We start from the raw sequence: 19,865 nt of genomic DNA, 5'->3' as shown, positions 1-19,865 counted from the left end.
ACGATAAGATCAATTTATAATTTTTATCCCGAGTTTCTCCTGTTTCGATAAGGATAATTTTAGCAAAGAAAAAAGAAAAGTCTGATGATTCGTGGGTGAATAAGTATTATCTGTTTTTGCTCTTGACACAAACTAGTCAGCGTCGTCTTTTCGCGTGGTCTACGTGTTATAATCTATTTATCTAAGCATCGGGACCCGCCTATCTACTCGAGTATCAGCTCTACTACGACCACGTCTTGAGGTGAGAGTAAAGATAACGCAGCTATTTGGCGCATCGATAACGACCTACACGTACACCTAATATTTATGATTCGCTCTGCATGATACGGCATATCATTTCACGAACTCGTTCAATGTTATATCTCTCTTTTTCTCTGTTTCTCTGTCTTTCTCTTTTGCTCTCTTACTTTAAACATAATCATATTTTCCTTCCATTCGATCGATAATAAGAGAAATAAAAAAATGTAAATGATACGAAATTAATGTTAATCAATGATGCTAAAATCCAATGTGTATTCAAGAATCCGAATGAATTCAATAACCGACATAACTATTATTTCATTGGACTTGGAGTAGTACTTATGAAAATTGATAGTTTCTCTTTGATATACTAACGCACTATACGTATATACTTATTTCCTTTTAATCAAGCTGCTTATAGAACCCCATTTATGCATACGACTCGAAATTAGATTTAATTCCCTTAGGGGAAACACATATATATACTCTTTACATACGTATTTACTCATTCGTTATACTTAAAATTCAGTCAATTTCAAATTCCATGTAAGTATCTATTTCAAATCTTATTCTATATATTTAAAAATAATTATTCTATTCACAGACTGCTCATATGTAATATATTAAACCTAATTAGTGTTACTTATGATGCGACAAATACCTAAAAATGTAAGAGTGTTTTTTTTTTGCAAAGACAAATTTATTAAAAAATATACTTGACTGTATTATTCGTTGACTAAGCAATGTTTAAACGATCGGCTAGAAGGAAAATCTAAATTCATGTGTTACCCACGTATATTATAGTACTTCCTTAGCTTTCTCATAAGGAGTTGGTGGCTCTTCGATTTTGAAATCTCGCTTTCTCTCTGTCGTTCATGACTTTATTCGTGGAAAACAATGATATACTTTTTGTTCACATATACATCTACTAACAGACATTTATTTATATGAAGATAGTAAAGGTAAAAGTATCGTTGATGTGAGATGACGATGATGACGAAGAAGATGGCAGTCGTAAAGATCGCTCGTAAGGAGGAAGAAAAGAAGGAAGAGGAGGAGGAGGAAGAACGTGTCCCGTATGCCTTCTTCGAGAAAGCAATTATGATATAATTACGTTGGTTATTATGGCGGTTAATTATGTAGAGATCGCGAGGCCATCACCAAGCGAACGAACGTTTACTAGCACGACAAGCTTTGTTCGAACGAGCTACGAGCTCGTATAATATATATATAAAATACATACACATATATTTATACATGTAGAAGGGAGAGAACGCATAACGAGATGCCTCGTAGACGTTTTTCATTTATGGCTCGTAATTTCAATGTTGCCTTTGTACGAGAAAGTACCGGGCTATTGAATTACGCGCGCGAAACTCACGCACGTACTACATACGCCAGTGGTTTTCAAATATTTATCCAAAATTATCTCTTCAATTCTTTTTTATTTTTTAATATAGGTATGTATATTTATATATATATGTTTAATCTATTTCTATTTCAAAATCTTAGATGTATGTTAAATATAATAACATTTAAGAGTAAAGTATAAATAGATAATTTTCAATTTGTAATCTACAATTTTTCTATTACACAAATATTTGATAAAATAATTAAATACACGCGAACTATATGCCGTATTGAAAGGATTAAGAATACTAGTGGACTATTGATAAAAGTAATTTGAAAACCACTGATACGCACGACACGTATGTAGGCTCGAAGTATGTTTATATGAATGTAAATACGCGTACTTCAAATTTACTACTTTGACGTAAGAATTAATGCGACTTTTATTCGACTTTCTACAAAGTGTACGTTTTCTCGCGGAAAAATTTGTTACAGAAAGTTGCAACTCTCTTTGCATTTTCTTCCTTCTACAATATTTATTTTATATTGGAAAAATTCTTTTTCTAATACTTTGTTTTTTTTTTTTATATCGACTATAGGAACGAGAAGAAAATAAAAGAACGGTCTTATAGTGTAAAATGAAATTCGTAAGAAACGATCCTATGCTCTAATCGGTGCTCTTACGTATTCTACGAACCGAACGAAAAAGTGCGTTTCCTTGGCTGCAAACTTCTAAGTGCTCGGAGTTTCCGGTGCGTTGAACAGTTGCAAAAAGCCTTGAGAATGTTCACGATAGAAAGAAAACGAAAAAGAAAAAGGAAAGAAGAAGAAACCAATCTGGAAAAGCGGAAACGACGATGCAACTAAATCGGTAGAAGCAACAAATCGATCTTAAATAACATATACTACTTAAACACGTATACTAATTCATGTTAGTTTCTCATGTAATTTCGAAGAGACGTTCGTGCTTTACTTGGGATAATTAACAAACTTTCTCAACTCTCCCTTTCAATGTGTTGGAATAATGGACTTCAAATTCTAACTTTCGTCGATTTGTCTTTTTCATTATTACCGATTACGCAAAATTTCTTTAACACGTACAAAAAACTAAATACTTTCAAAGAATCTTTTATATGCGAAACGATGCTTTTAGTATGATGTCACCGAAATTAATTGGGCAGATTGCATAAATTAGAAATACGCGAAATAATCATAATAAACGTACAAAAAGAGACTGAAAGTATTATTGAGGTGTATAGAATGAGAATATGACATCATTTTAAAAACATCCTGTAGGACGCTAGCAATGAAGTATAATTAAACTAATGATAATGAATATTCAAACATCCAAACATATTTTCACGGTGAGAGTAAGAATAATGAGAATGGTATTACTTTCTGAAAACAATACCGAACACGTTTCCTATTCCTCATTCACGCTGTCTAAACAAATGAAACAAAGAAAGATTATTAGAAGAAGAAAGTTACTTGCAAGTCTAATACCCTGATCCGATTAGTTCTCTATGGCTTTAAGCAGTCGTAGTAACATTCCAAAACATACTAACATTCAAATATTTCTATTTATCTGGTCAATATTTTTATAAATAATTTCATTTTTTTTCCGAATTATACTAAAAATTTTAGAACAGATAATGACCTAATATAAAAACCATCTATTTAAATTATTGATGAATAATAAAATTAGCAAATATTTTAATGAAAAATACTGATAGTCATCGTTGTATTGCATGATATAATACAAAATTTTATGTAACATAGACAATACTGATATTTTTTTATTATAAATACAAATTTAATTCAAATACTTGCTTAAAAAATATTTAAAACTATTGACCCGATAAATATAATTCTCTTAAAATTCTATCGAATTACTATCAAAATTATATTTTTATTTTTTTTCCATTTAAATTTACCTTAAAATTGCAATTGAAAAAAATTAAAATAAAAAAAAAGAATATCATCCTTTCCGATTAAATAATTGATAAAAGGCACATGATGAATAATACGAGAAGAGAAGAGAAATGTAGGCGGTCAAAGAAGAAAAGGTCATCCCGAGGACGAAACGCATAACTTGGGGCAATGAACGATCGGAAGTCGAGCGAAATTTCTGACTCATCGACCGACAGAGATTCGAAAAGGTAGGCCAAACCCGGACGAAAGAAACGGTGATCATTTCTTCGTTCTTTGGACCACGCCTCACATTGTCTTTTGCTCGGTCAAGAAAATAAAAAAAAAAAAGAGAAAAGAAAAAAAAGGTACAGAGTTCCCTAAACGTCCCTATCCGCGTTTGAAATATATTGCAATTTTAGCAGCTACACTTATGTTTCATTACTAATATACAAATTATCGACGATATTATTAAGTTTGACCATAAATAATTTACCTTTTTCATAAGACAGATTTTTGTCTTGTATAGTTGACAAAATTCCTATTAGAAAAATAAAAGAACACATAAAATCATTACCGTATTAAACCTGAAATAAATATTTTCATTGATTAAATAAGAAAAATAAAAAAAAAACTCTACAAAAATTAAAAAATAATAATTCATATTTAGTGTTTACGTGTGTGCCTTCAGAAATGCCATTATACATACATATATTCAAAATGAAACAATTTTAAGAACTAAAATAGTAAAAGATCCCAAAGGTTTGTTGTTAAATCCAACGATGATCACCTGTAACAAAAAGAAAACTATATTAATTATAGAATCAAGTGAGATATAATAGCCTGACATATGAATCGTCCAATTTGCAGATGCACTTTTCAAATTGAATTCCCTATTTACTTTTTATAAAAGCTCTATTTAAAGTTGCAATAAAATTGAATTTAAACGCGTGATTTGACATTTACAAAAAAATTAAAAAAAAGTAAAAGTACAAATATTAATTTAATAGAGAAAATAATAACTATTAATTATTATAACTAATACTTTTAAACTGCATTATATAGAAAAGAAAAAATTACAAATTTAATAAAATGCGATCAAAGTGAAAAATCTTAAAGACAAAAAAAAAAGAGAGATTACTTTAATATTAAAAAGACGATAATTATATTTCAAAATGTAATAAAAAGGAAATTTAAATATTTTGACTCGAACTAACTAAACACGTATGCATCTTTTTGACGATATAGACACGCATTTGGTGTCCCAAGGAGATGGAATGGTCCATCATCTCCAATTACAACTAGAAATTAATGACGAGCAAAAAAGTAAAACAATAAAATATAAAATATGACTAGAGAGCCATTCTCTAAAGGTTCAAACTTGCTGTTGAACCTTTGAAAATAACTCAATAGCCTGTAGTTGCCCTCTTGAGCCACAATTAAGTGGGGGCCTCTTCGGCATTAAGCCTCTTCTTTCTTCATTCCATGAAAACTGCATTTGGACATTTCCTACGTGCGAGCAAGATAAGATCTTTCATACTAATTTTGCAAATGAACTCGTATTTTGTTATGATTCTAATTCTCAATTATATTAAAAAATTAATTTACATTTCGCGTTCACTTTTCTATCTCGTGGACCATCAATGAACTTGGAGTTCATTGACCATACACGAGAATATTTAATCGAATGTCCAAGCAGATAATAATTTCCCTCGATGACCTAATAACACTTCGCACTTTTAACGTCGAGTAATAAAATGGAATTGAAATAAAAAGTGCAATAAATGCAATGCATTTTCTTGCAATACTTTGTTATATTTAATTATATCAAATATTTCTAGCTGTAAGATAAAATCGCGATAGTGCGTAGTGCTAATCCTGAAATACTTAAAACTAAGTATCAAATGCATCAAAGAATTTGCGAATTTGATTCGACTCTATCTCGTTCGAAATAAAATCGAAGTAGAAATAAATTTTTCAAATGGTTGCAAATACCTTTGAATCATGATACATAATAAAGATCACAGAATAGTTACAAAATAAATTAACAAATCAAACATAATATAGAATGAGATGATCAAATTTTGTAACAATTCTGTATAAACCAGGAGGCGGAATTTCCACTCCGGAGTGGAAGCAAGAAGTCTAATGCCTTTCCTGGATCCTACCTACTTAAAATTAAAGTTTTCACATTCATTCAGAGAAGTATACTACCTGCCTGCCTATTACCCATATTTTTACCCATTTTAAGAAAAACCATACATACCCACCCACTCACTCCACGGTTCTCACACATACCACCAGGGTGCAAAAGCCTACACTAGAGAGCATGCCCCGGGGCACCTCCGACACCCTAGTTCAACCACGTTTTCTAAACTTATATGCTAATGGGTATACGTACGTATTTTGCTGTAATCGACTGCCAAGGCTAATGATTATTGCATAAAAAACTAAAGCAAAAATACAAGTATACACTAGTATATATATGCATACTAGTAATATACAAGTATATCAAAGTTTCCACAAATAAATGCAGTAACTATACTATGCAAACGAGATTATCAAACAAATTAGAAATATTTAATATAAATATAAGAATACACAGAAACGTGATATGAGGAAGTAGTGCTTTGAGTATTTAATAATGTATTAAATGAATAAAAAATATCGCGAAACGATGTACAATACACACTACCTAATACGCACACACAGGTGTAAAGTACATCGTGCAATCACTAGCACAATAACAGCCGCCAATAGGGAAAAAACTAAAACTAAACCCACGCTAACTGTTTCTCACCCATACGTGTAACACCTGGGCACACGCATAGATGAGAACGCAGAAAGTATGGGGGGGAGAAACGGGAGATTAGTATATTAGAAGCTGAAAATCCTGATCTAAAAAATATGATTAAGACATAAACACATAAATACATTTGTATAAAAATTCATCTAAGCGACTAAGGACTCTACAAGTCATTTGGTGAATAATGACTTAAACAAGCGAATGAAAAAAAAGTTACCCCATATGAAACAATTATAGCTTCGAGGTAAAGGTTGTATTAAAAGACTCTACAATAATGATGGATATTTTTTGCAAACCTCGGACGACTCCTTTCATTAAGTTGGCTGTTCTAATGAAAGAACTGGGCTTTGAGCCACCACTTAACTGCCAAAGTCTATCCGTCGCGAATAAGTTTGTCTTCTTGCTCATTTATTTAAAATATCAAAGTATTGATATATCAAAATTAATTTCGATTAGATAAACTATGTACGAAGCAATGCATGTAAGACATTTATTACATGCTTTTATAAACGTAATAAAAAAGAGAGTGCATTTATAAATTGCATTATGAATTAAATGAATTTAACCGATGAGACAAGAAAACCTATCCTGAACTAATAATAAAACATACAATAAAACATATAATAAAATATACAATTTTCATGAGTAACTCCTAAAAAGGAATTACTCATGTGCTCGTCAATAATTTATTTAAATAATTACAACCAGTAACTCGTGCCGATTTGGACCTTTCATCCTCGGCATGATTGAGCACTGGAGGGACTTTAAATAAAAACTCATGGTTTAAGAAGTTCTGCGATGGCTCCAAAACACTCCTACTTCGCAATATAATTTGCGAATATAATATTGTAGTCTGACCATGGAAGACGATACTCGATTTGCCATTGAAGAAGATCCATCGAAGATCCATCGAAGATCCATCGAAGAATTCATCCAACATCTTTGAAAGGAAGAGAATCCATGGTTATATCTGTAAAATAAAATAAAACAATACGATAAGTTATCTAGAATATTATCCAAAATCATATAAAATAAAATCGAATAAAATGTAAATAAAAATGAATACTTACAATGCATTCCAAGGAGATGCAGCTCTATTGCACCATGGTGATGCACCTCGCGTGAATCTAAAAACGCGGTATGAACGAAAATAAGAAACTATAGATGAGTTTCTTATCGCGAAACCGAAATTTTATTACACGACGAACAACACTGACTCTAATTCGCGTTTGATTTTAATTTATTACTCGCCCGATCACTGATTCTACAACTAATACAAAGACTGCATTGCACGCAGTTTGATAATACCACCATAAACACTGCACATATTGCTTCACGCACTATTGCAATCTGAAACTGAAATAAAAAACAATACTATTAATATCATTACTATTACAGAAAATCATTAAAATTTTTGAGGAATTATTTAATACAAAAATATACTCACTTTAAATCTTTATTGATGAATGCACAATGGGTCTCCTATCCTTAGGATAATGATGTCAATGCACAAATAATGACTATAAAACATATATAATAATTAATGCAATTAATTCAATTAACACTAGATTTATGGACTGAGCAAATGTGATTCATTTCAAACTTTTTTGTTACATATATATAAAATAGAAATATTTCAATTAATTGTAATTTAATAAAATTTAAATTTAATTACTTTTAAAATAGAATATTTTTTAAAAATATATATTAATTTTTAATGCTGTAATGAAATATGCATAAATATTAATTCCTCTCCTCTACCAACTTTTTCATTTAAACAATGTTTGTAAATTTTTAAAAAATAGTGAAGAAAACAATAATGAACAAATCTAGTGTTAAACGAATTTCTAAATGAATTTAATTAATAAAATGTGAATACCATTCCAACGATGATCTGAAACACAAATAAAAACAAGATTATATAAATCTTTGTTATATAAAAATAACTATAATTATGGAAAAAATGTTTCATATAAAAATTAACTTACGTTTTTTCTTCATTGATGAATGCACGATGGGTCTCCTACCCTTAGGATGACGATGAACACACGTTTAAACTTAATAAAAGAAACTTGCGAGTTTCTTAACCGAGCAAACGAAACTTTAATATGCGACGATCAACACTGAATCTACTTGTCGACTTTTTTATATTTTATTTTAACACGATGCAACACACGAGAACCTCATTGCCTACGCGCTCGATTGCAATGATTTTCTGAAACAGAAAAAGAAAAAGAACAATTAAGATCATTGTTGTAATAAAAATCAATTGAAATTATCATAGAAATGTTTGATAGTAAAATATACTTACTTTTAGTCTTCGTTGATGACTGCAGGATGGGTATCCTACCCTTAGGATGACGATGTATAAAATAAAATTAAATAAAAAGTCTGAAAAGCTGAAACATACTAAAGACTATATTACAATATTTCCTGTAAATCATTTCTGAAGGCAGGGCACACATTAAAACCATTGAATATTTTTGATAGAATGGTATTCAAGTTATTAAATATTTGTGAAATTGATCAAAGTATGTAATGTTAGTATAAATATTAATTAAAAATCTTTAAAGTTGTCTAAATAAAACAGTAATTGTATCAGCAAACGCAATAAAGAGTAACATAAAAAATAAACCAATTTTTATACCATTCTATGCAATGAAAAACTTTTTAAACTATTAAAATCAAAACGATAACGTTAGAAATAAAATTATTAAATAATTTAATACGTCACTTTTTCGTTTATGTTGTCTCGTCGAAGGATAGAAAACGAATACGAGCTACATTACTACGTAACCTTGGTAGAGGAGATCTTCGGAATGTCGAACGCTCGGCTATTATACCTATGTTATCGGCTGTTTACGTTTTGTCGTCGACTCGAGAAATATCTACAAATATAAATACACATTTATATAATAGCTTATATGTAGAGTGTATTGTTTTCTTATTCTTCCTCTCTCTCACACACTCCTTCTCTCTCACTCTTTCTGTAGTATTTCTATATGCTTATATGCTTATACTTAAGAAAAATAATGCTCACCTCGCCGTATATGGAGTAGATAAAAAAAGTTGCCACAAGATTAAAAGGTTAGTGAATTCGTGTTGCAACTCTCCCCATGCTCAGAAAGCTAAAAAAAAAAGTAAAATATGAAAAAACACGTATAAAAATTATGCATGTAGTATGCATTTGATATATAACATTCGTTATATATCATTTAATATATAACAGGAAGGTGTACATTAAAATATTAATTGAAACAATTACCTGAAATTAACGGGATAACCAAATCCGCTGCAACAAGTATACAAATCGCAGGTTAAAAAATTCGAAAGATTCGCCATATTGCAGTGCATAAAGCAGGCGCGTAAGATTGGCGCGAAAATACTGCATGCGCGAAAATGATGCGCAGTATGTCTTCCTTCCACCTATATTAAAGAAAAATTTTGAATGATTAAAAATACGATATAGAAGCATAAAAATTGTCAAAATATACTCAAAAAATCAAAATTGATCCTTATATCCTTTATATATTATAATAGAAAGGTGTAAACCTTACAAAATATCTATTAATTACCTGATCTTAACGGGACGATGACACTCCGATGTGTTCTCCACGAAAGACGCCATGAAACTGAAGAATTCGGACGAAAGCTTGGCCGTGATTGGCTAATTCATTTTTTTGAACAAGAAAAGGGTCATCACGGCTTCCTACACGGACAGAATCTGACCTTCCTCATGACCACGCTGGTCAAACTACATATGATAATTTATTTATTAAATAAATTAAAAATCATTTCTATTTTTCTAATAAATGTACACAATACTTAAAAATATTCTAAAAATAATGAATAGAATAAAGACAATGTAGACATTAAGAGATCTTTGTCGTTTTGCACAAATAAACAAAATCGTATAGAAGACAATTGTCGATAGAAAAATGTCTAATATGAAATGCAGCATATGAAAGAATAAATTCCCAAAATCTGTATCGATAAAGAATCCTCACAATTGAAATACTTTCACAGATGCATAATTGTTTTAAAAATATTCACAATAACGTCTATACACGATTCACACAAAGATTATTCCACATGATTTTCTATGCTATAAGATACTACATTCTCTTTATTCTATTCATTATTTTTAGAATAATTATGAATAACATGTACGTTTAATTTCTAATCGAAAAAAGAAACATAAATTTATAATAAATCAAAATTATTCTCCTCTATTTAATGTATGTTAAAACATATGAAATGTTTAAACCAATGTATATGCATAGAAACAATCTGAAATGTAATTAGACAATATTAGAATAATAAAATAATTGTTAAATAATTAATATAAGTGCATTTTGTTATCTAATAACTTATTACATATGATCTATCTACCTTTCCCTTCAAGATTTACCTTTTAACTGAGACATTATCCTCTGTGAAAATGCTTTTATTTTAATGTTGTTTAGGTTATTTTCCAAATGTTGCCCATGTATGTAACAAAACAAAACATTCCAATTAAACAGAGATTCACATTATAACTCTCTTTATGTTATTACTATTTTTATTAAATACACATGTAACTTGTAATCATTACAAAAATAATGAATAAAATATAAAAAGAATGCATAATATAAACATTATCTCATTGCTCACGAGATCATAATCATGTAGAAAAGAAATCTTGTCAAAGAAATTTGTAAAACAATTGACAATCGTTATACGTATACCACACGTATAAAATTAAATCTTTATCATAAAGGCGAGTATTTACGTTAAAGAAACAAATTATAGGGACTTTTCTATTGTTGGCAAGCGATAGATTGTCAATTGTTTTACAAATTTCTTTGACAAGATTTCTGTTCTACATGATTATGATCTCGTGAGCAATGATATAATGTTTATATTATGCATTCTTTTTATATTTTATTCATTATTTTTGTAATGTTTACAATTAAAGTGTGTAAAGTATTGTGTAAAAGTGAAAAAAATGCAAAAATAAGATAATTATAATCTGAAATTCTGTTTATTTCGAATGTTATTTGCGTTTCATATATGGGCAGATTTGGAAAATAACCTAAACAACATTAAAATAAAAGCATTTTCACAGAGGATAATGTCTCAGTTAAAAGGTAAATCTTGAAGGGAAAGGTAGATAGATCATATGTAATAAGTTATTAGATAACAAAATGCACTTATATTAATTATTTAACAATTATTTTATTATTCTAATATTGTCTAATTACATTTCAGATTGTTTCTATGCATATACATTGGTTTAAACATTTCATATGTTTTAACATACATTAAATAGAGGAGAATAATTTTGATTTATTATAAATTTATGTTTCTTTTTCGATTAGAAATTAAACGTACATGTTATTCATAATTATTCTAAAAATAATGAATAGAATAAAGAGAATGTAGTATCTTATAGCATAGAAAATCATGTGGAATAATCTTTGTGTGAATCGTGTATAGACGTTATTGTGAATATTTTTAAAACAATTATGCATCTGTGAAAGTATTTCAATTGTGAGGATTCTTTATCGATACAGATTTTGGGAATTTATTCTTTCATATGCTGCATTTCATATTAGACATTTTTCTATCGACAATTGTCTTCTATACGATTTTGTTTATTTGTGCAAAACGACAAAGATCTCTTAATGTCTACATTGTCTTTATTCTATTCATTATTTTTAGAATATTTTTAAGTATTGTGTACATTTATTAGAAAAATAGAAATGATTTTTAATTTATTTAATAAATAAATTATCATATGTAGTTTGACCAGCGTGGTCATGAGGAAGGTCAGATTCTGTCCGTGTAGGAAGCCGTGATGACCCTTTTCTTGTTCAAAAAAATGAATTAGCCAATCACGGCCAAGCTTTCGTCCGAATTCTTCAGTTTCATGGCGTCTTTCGTGGAGAACACATCGGAGTGTCATCGTCCCGTTAAGATCAGGTAATTAATAGATATTTTGTAAGGTTTACACCTTTCTATTATAATATATAAAGGATATAAGGATCAATTTTGATTTTTTGAGTATATTTTGACAATTTTTATGCTTCTATATCGTATTTTTAATCATTCAAAATTTTTCTTTAATATAGGTGGAAGGAAGACATACTGCGCATCATTTTCGCGCATGCAGTATTTTCGCGCCAATCTTACGCGCCTGCTTTATGCACTGCAATATGGCGAATCTTTCGAAGTTTTCAACCTGCGATCTGTATACTTGTTGCAGCGGATTTGGTTATCCCGTTAATTTCAGGTAATTGTTTCAATTAATATTTTAATGTACACCTTCCTGTTATATATTAAATGATATATAACGAATGTTATATATCAAATGCATACTACATGCATAATTTTTATACGTGTTTTTTCATATTTTACTTTTTTTTTAGCTTTCTGAGCATGGGGAGAGTTGCAACACGAATTCACTAACCTTTTAATCTTGTGGCAACTTTTTTTATCTACTCCATATACGGCGAGGTGAGCATTATTTTTCTTAAGTATAAGCATATAAGCATATAGAAATACTACAGAAAGAGTGAGAGAGAAGGAGTGTGTGAGAGAGAGGAAGAATAAGAAAACAATACACTCTACATATAAGCTATTATATAAATGTGTATTTATATTTGTAGATATTTCTCGAGTCGACGACAAAACGTAAACAGCCGATAACATAGGTATAATAGCCGAGCGTTCGACATTCCGAAGATCTCCTCTACCAAGGTTACGTAGTAATGTAGCTCGTATTCGTTTTCTATCCTTCGACGAGACAACATAAACGAAAAAGTGACGTATTAAATTATTTAATAATTTTATTTCTAACGTTATCGTTTTGATTTTAATAGTTTAAAAAGTTTTTCATTGCATAGAATGGTATAAAAATTGGTTTATTTTTTATGTTACTCTTTATTGCGTTTGCTGATACAATTACTGTTTTATTTAGACAACTTTAAAGATTTTTAATTAATATTTATACTAACATTACATACTTTGATCAATTTCACAAATATTTAATAACTTGAATACCATTCTATCAAAAATATTCAATGGTTTTAATGTGTGCCCTGCCTTCAGAAATGATTTACAGGAAATATTGTAATATAGTCTTTAGTATGTTTCAGCTTTTCAGACTTTTTATTTAATTTTATTTTATACATCGTCATCCTAAGGGTAGGATACCCATCCTGCAGTCATCAACGAAGACTAAAAGTAAGTATATTTTACTATCAAACATTTCTATGATAATTTCAATTGATTTTTATTACAACAATGATCTTAATTGTTCTTTTTCTTTTTCTGTTTCAGAAAATCATTGCAATCGAGCGCGTAGGCAATGAGGTTCTCGTGTGTTGCATCGTGTTAAAATAAAATATAAAAAAGTCGACAAGTAGATTCAGTGTTGATCGTCGCATATTAAAGTTTCGTTTGCTCGGTTAAGAAACTCGCAAGTTTCTTTTATTAAGTTTAAACGTGTGTTCATCGTCATCCTAAGGGTAGGAGACCCATCGTGCATTCATCAATGAAGAAAAAACGTAAGTTAATTTTTATATGAAACATTTTTTCCATAATTATAGTTATTTTTATATAACAAAGATTTATATAATCTTGTTTTTATTTGTGTTTCAGATCATCGTTGGAATGGTATTCACATTTTATTAATTAAATTCATTTAGAAATTCGTTTAACACTAGATTTGTTCATTATTGTTTTCTTCACTATTTTTTAAAAATTTACAAACATTGTTTAAATGAAAAAGTTGGTAGAGGAGAGGAATTAATATTTATGCATATTTCATTACAGCATTAAAAATTAATATATATTTTTAAAAAATATTCTATTTTAAAAGTAATTAAATTTAAATTTTATTAAATTACAATTAATTGAAATATTTCTATTTTATATATATGTAACAAAAAAGTTTGAAATGAATCACATTTGCTCAGTCCATAAATCTAGTGTTAATTGAATTAATTGCATTAATTATTATATATGTTTTATAGTCATTATTTGTGCATTGACATCATTATCCTAAGGATAGGAGACCCATTGTGCATTCATCAATAAAGATTTAAAGTGAGTATATTTTTGTATTAAATAATTCCTCAAAAATTTTAATGATTTTCTGTAATAGTAATGATATTAATAGTATTGTTTTTTATTTCAGTTTCAGATTGCAATAGTGCGTGAAGCAATATGTGCAGTGTTTATGGTGGTATTATCAAACTGCGTGCAATGCAGTCTTTGTATTAGTTGTAGAATCAGTGATCGGGCAGTAATAAATTAAAATCAAACGCGAATTAGAGTCAGTGTTGTTCGTCGTGTAATAAAATTTCGGTTTCGCGATAAGAAACTCATCTATAGTTTCTTATTTTCGTTCATACCGCGTTTTTAGATTCACGCGAGGTGCATCACCATGGTGCAATAGAGCTGCATCTCCTTGGAATGCATTGTAAGTATTCATTTTTATTTACATTTTATTCGATTTTATTTTATATGATTTTGGATAATATTCTAGATAACTTATCGTATTGTTTTATTTTATTTTACAGATATAACCATGGATTCTCTTCCTTTCAAAGATGTTGGATGAATTCTTCGATGGATCTTCGATGGATCTTCGATGGATCTTCTTCAATGGCAAATCGAGTATCGTCTTCCATGGTCAGACTACAATATTATATTCGCAAATTATATTGCGAAGTAGGAGTGTTTTGGAGCCATCGCAGAACTTCTTAAACCATGAGTTTTTATTTAAAGTCCCTCCAGTGCTCAATCATGCCGAGGATGAAAGGTCCAAATCGGCACGAGTTACTGGTTGTAATTATTTAAATAAATTATTGACGAGCACATGAGTAATTCCTTTTTAGGAGTTACTCATGAAAATTGTATATTTTATTATATGTTTTATTGTATGTTTTATTATTAGTTCAGGATAGGTTTTCTTGTCTCATCGGTTAAATTCATTTAATTCATAATGCAATTTATAAATGCACTCTCTTTTTTATTACGTTTATAAAAGCATGTAATAAATGTCTTACATGCATTGCTTCGTACATAGTTTATCTAATCGAAATTAATTTTGATATATCAATACTTTGATATTTTAAATAAATGAGCAAGAAGACAAACTTATTCGCGACGGATAGACTTTGGCAGTTAAGTGGTGGCTCAAAGCCCAGTTCTTTCATTAGAACAGCCAACTTAATGAAAGGAGTCGTCCGAGGTTTGCAAAAAATATCCATCATTATTGTAGAGTCTTTTAATACAACCTTTACCTCGAAGCTATAATTGTTTCATATGGGGTAACTTTTTTTTTCATTCGCTTGTTTAAGTCATTATTCACCAAATGACTTGTAGAGTCCTTAGTCGCTTAGATGAATTTTTATACAAATGTATTTATGTGTTTATGTCTTAATCATATTTTTTAGATCAGGATTTTCAGCTTCTAATATACTAATCTCCCGTTTCTCCCCCCCATACTTTCTGCGTTCTCATCTATGCGTGTGCCCAGGTGTTACACGTATGGGTGAGAAACAGTTAGCGTGGGTTTGGTTTTAGTTTTTCCCCTATTGGCGGCTGTTATTGTGCTAGTGATTGCACGATGTACTTTACACCTGTGTGTGCGTATTAGGTAGTGTGTATTGTACATCGTTTCGCGATATTTTTTATTCATTTAATACATTATTAAATACTCAAAGCACTACTTCCTCATATCACGTTTCTGTGTATTCTTATATTTATATTAAATATTTCTAATTTGTTTGATAATCTCGTTTGCATAGTATAGTTACTGCATTTATTTGTGGAAACTTTGATATACTTGTATATTACTAGTATGCATATATATACTAGTGTATACTTGTATTTTTGCTTTAGTTTTTTATGCAATAATCATTAGCCTTGGCAGTCGATTACAGCAAAATACGTACGTATACCCATTAGCATATAAGTTTAGAAAACGTGGTTGAACTAGGGTGTCGGAGGTGCCCCCGGGGCATGCTCTCTAGTGTAGGCTTTTGCACCCTGGTGGTATGTGTGAGAACCGTGGAGTGAGTGGGTGGGTATGTATGGTTTTTCTTAAAATGGGTAAAAATATGGGTAATAGGCAGGCAGGTAGTATACTTCTCTGAATGAATGTGAAAACTTTAATTTTAAGTAGGTAGGATCCAGGAAAGGCATTAGACTTCTTGCTTCCACTCCGGAGTGGAAATTCCGCCTCCTGGTTTATACAGAATTGTTACAAAATTTGATCATCTCATTCTATATTATGTTTGATTTGTTAATTTATTTTGTAACTATTCTGTGATCTTTATTATGTATCATGATTCAAAGGTATTTGCAACCATTTGAAAAATTTATTTCTACTTCGATTTTATTTCGAACGAGATAGAGTCGAATCAAATTCGCAAATTCTTTGATGCATTTGATACTTAGTTTTAAGTATTTCAGGATTAGCACTACGCACTATCGCGATTTTATCTTACAGCTAGAAATATTTGATATAATTAAATATAACAAAAGTATTGCAAGAAAATGCATTGCATTTATTGCACTTTTTATTTCAATTCCATTTTATTACTCGACGTTAAAAGTGCGAAGTGTTATTAGGTCATCGAGGGAAATTATTATCTGCTTGGACATTCGATTAAATATTCTCGTGTATGGTCAATGAACTCCAAGTTCATTGATGGTCCACGAGATAGAAAAGTGAACGCGAAATGTAAATTAATTTTTTAATATAATTGAGAATTAGAATCATAACAAAATACGAGTTCATTTGCAAAATTAGTATGAAAGATCTTATCTTGCTCGCACGTAGGAAATGTCCAAATGCAGTTTTCATGGAATGAAGAAAGAAGAGGCTTAATGCCGAAGAGGCCCCCACTTAATTGTGGCTCAAGAGGGCAACTACAGGCTATTGAGTTATTTTCAAAGGTTCAACAGCAAGTTTGAACCTTTAGAGAATGGCTCTCTAGTCATATTTTATATTTTATTGTTTTACTTTTTTGCTCGTCATTAATTTCTAGTTGTAATTGGAGATGATGGACCATTCCATCTCCTTGGGACACCAAATGCGTGTCTATATCGTCAAAAAGATGCATACGTGTTTAGTTAGTTCGAGTCAAAATATTTAAATTTCCTTTTTATTACATTTTGAAATATAATTATCGTCTTTTTAATATTAAAGTAATCTCTCTTTTTTTTTGTCTTTAAGATTTTTCACTTTGATCGCATTTTATTAAATTTGTAATTTTTTCTTTTCTATATAATGCAGTTTAAAAGTATTAGTTATAATAATTAATAGTTATTATTTTCTCTATTAAATTAATATTTGTACTTTTACTTTTTTTAATTTTTTTGTAAATGTCAAATCACGCGTTTAAATTCAATTTTATTGCAACTTTAAATAGAGCTTTTATAAAAAGTAAATAGGGAATTCAATTTGAAAAGTGCATCTGCAAATTGGACGATTCATATGTCAGGCTATTATATCTCACTTGATTCTATAATTAATATAGTTTTCTTTTTGTTACAGGTGATCATCGTTGGATTTAACAACAAACCTTTGGGATCTTTTACTATTTTAGTTCTTAAAATTGTTTCATTTTGAATATATGTATGTATAATGGCATTTCTGAAGGCACACACGTAAACACTAAATATGAATTATTATTTTTTAATTTTTGTAGAGTTTTTTTTTTATTTTTCTTATTTAATCAATGAAAATATTTATTTCAGGTTTAATACGGTAATGATTTTATGTGTTCTTTTATTTTTCTAATAGGAATTTTGTCAACTATACAAGACAAATATCTGTCTTATGAAAAAGGTAAATTATTTATGGTCAAACTTAATAATATCGTCGATAATTTGTATATTAGTAATGAAACATAAGTGTAGCTGCTAAAATTGCAATATATTTCAAACGCGGGTAGGGACGTTTAGAAGGGCAAAAGGGAACTTTGCCCTTCAATTTAGATTTGTTGATGTGGAATTATTTAAATTAATTGCAACATTTAGTATGAGTCTTATAAATCGATGCATGCATTGTAACACTTTTCAACGTCTATAAAAGCCTTAAGAATATTATCTGCCGATTCTGCTGATCGATTCCACTGATCTATCGATACAAATACATACATACATACATATATGTATTTCATACGTGAATATATTTCTGAGTTAGTGAGTGAGTTTACCTTGCGTGGGCGTTGAGAGTGACGGATACGAGTCTCTTCGAATAATCCGAGCCGAGTATCTGACAAGAAAGGCAAGGCTCCTATCGCCTTTCGTAGAAAGTCGCGTAATCGCTTTGCTGGAACGCTTAACTCCTTGCATTCTTCCTTTTTTCGTACTTAACTACCGTTGCCTGAGCAATTTCATTCCTCTCTTTTCTCTTGTATATATATACTTACTACCTTACTTACATTAACCTTCCACATGGAAAAATCATTTTATTTTACTTCTTCTATGATTAAAGGATACATTTTTTCATTGTGGATAACAGATTTTTCATTAATTTCATATCACTGAAAAAATATGTACATATTTTGTATTATTCATTATGATAAATTATTCTTAAGAACTTGAGACGAGAGATTTTCTTTCTCTTCTTCTTCTTTTCTTCGCCTACCTTGTCCTATCACCTTGACGAAAATGCTAATTTCTCAGAGATAATAAATCGTGCCTCGGTCATTGTTCTCGCGGTTATAGACCGTGACAGAATCATTTTTAGGCACGACCAAAATGGGAGTGTCTGTCCTGTGTGATCACCATCGCGAAAAATATTACCTTCTTGTAACTTTCAATAGAAATAGAATATAGTTTTTTTTTTCTTGTTTTTCATTATTCTTTTTATTTTCTTTAATTGTACAAGAATAATTTTACTGTTAATTAATGTTTATAACGTTACATTTTAATCAATTTTATATTTACCTGTAATATTCACTTTAGCGAGTATTTCATTTAAATTATTGTAGATAGAATCGAAACTTTTGTTCTTTGATAATTATCGAGAATTATTGTAAATGTTTGACTAATCTTTTTAGAAGAAGATGAAGCATCAATTATTCTAGAAGTAATCTTGAGAGAAAAAAATATTAATAACAAAGTCATTGACCTATATAAATTCTAAGAAGTATTGTCTCACTGAACTGATATCATTTCTTTAAAAATTCTAACTTATAATGTCAAGGTTTTATTCCCAAAAAATCATATTATTTCACAATATACATTTATTTATTAATTAAATTATACAACTTAAAAAAATATTTAGAATTGTTATTAGGGAATAAATAAAGACATTTTTAAACGCGTATATTTTAAAATATTCATTCGAAATATCGCAGAATGGTGATCACATATGGTATAATTAAAAAATTGAATATACAAAGAGGAAAAAGAGAAAGAAAATATAATATATAAGAAGAACATTTATATATCGCATACCCTACGATCATCTCACCCGGTAGATAGTCCATCTCTCATATCAATGTATCCACAATGAAAGCAATTATTATCGGCAGGATGCCGGTGATCCTCT

The 19,865-nt window shown here is 29.6% G+C and overlaps 2 long non-coding RNA genes across 2 annotated transcripts in view; one reads left to right on the top strand and one right to left on the bottom strand.

Annotated features, from left to right (window-relative positions):
* Window positions 1-3,994: 3,994 nt before the first annotated feature.
* On the bottom strand, window positions 3,995-9,964 carry LOC149032860 (uncharacterized). Its single transcript, XR_016176219.1, has 5 exons — window positions 9,880-9,964; window positions 9,570-9,730; window positions 9,345-9,432; window positions 9,039-9,192; window positions 3,995-4,039 (listed from the first exon to the last, which is right to left on the bottom strand). It is a non-coding gene; the product is annotated as an uncharacterized LOC149032860 (long non-coding RNA).
* A 2,219-nt stretch (window positions 9,965-12,183) lies between these two features.
* LOC107073302 (uncharacterized) overlaps window positions 12,184-19,865 on the top strand; it is a 93,072-nt gene continuing 85,390 nt past the window's right edge. Inside the window, exons 1-5 of the long non-coding RNA XR_016176200.1 lie at window positions 12,184-12,268; window positions 12,418-12,578; window positions 12,715-12,802; window positions 12,955-13,108; window positions 18,108-18,152. This is a non-coding gene — a long non-coding RNA (uncharacterized LOC107073302). The remainder of the gene's footprint in view (window positions 12,269-12,417; window positions 12,579-12,714; window positions 12,803-12,954; window positions 13,109-18,107; window positions 18,153-19,865) is intronic.

The sequence above is a fragment of the Polistes dominula genome, unplaced genomic scaffold, assembly GCF_049000335.1.
Source record: "Polistes dominula isolate Pdom_NZ unplaced genomic scaffold, Pdom_raw_medaka contig_26, whole genome shotgun sequence".
Classification (NCBI taxonomy): domain Eukaryota; kingdom Metazoa; phylum Arthropoda; class Insecta; order Hymenoptera; family Vespidae; genus Polistes; species Polistes dominula.
This window is presented reverse-complemented; position numbering and strand designations above follow the sequence as displayed.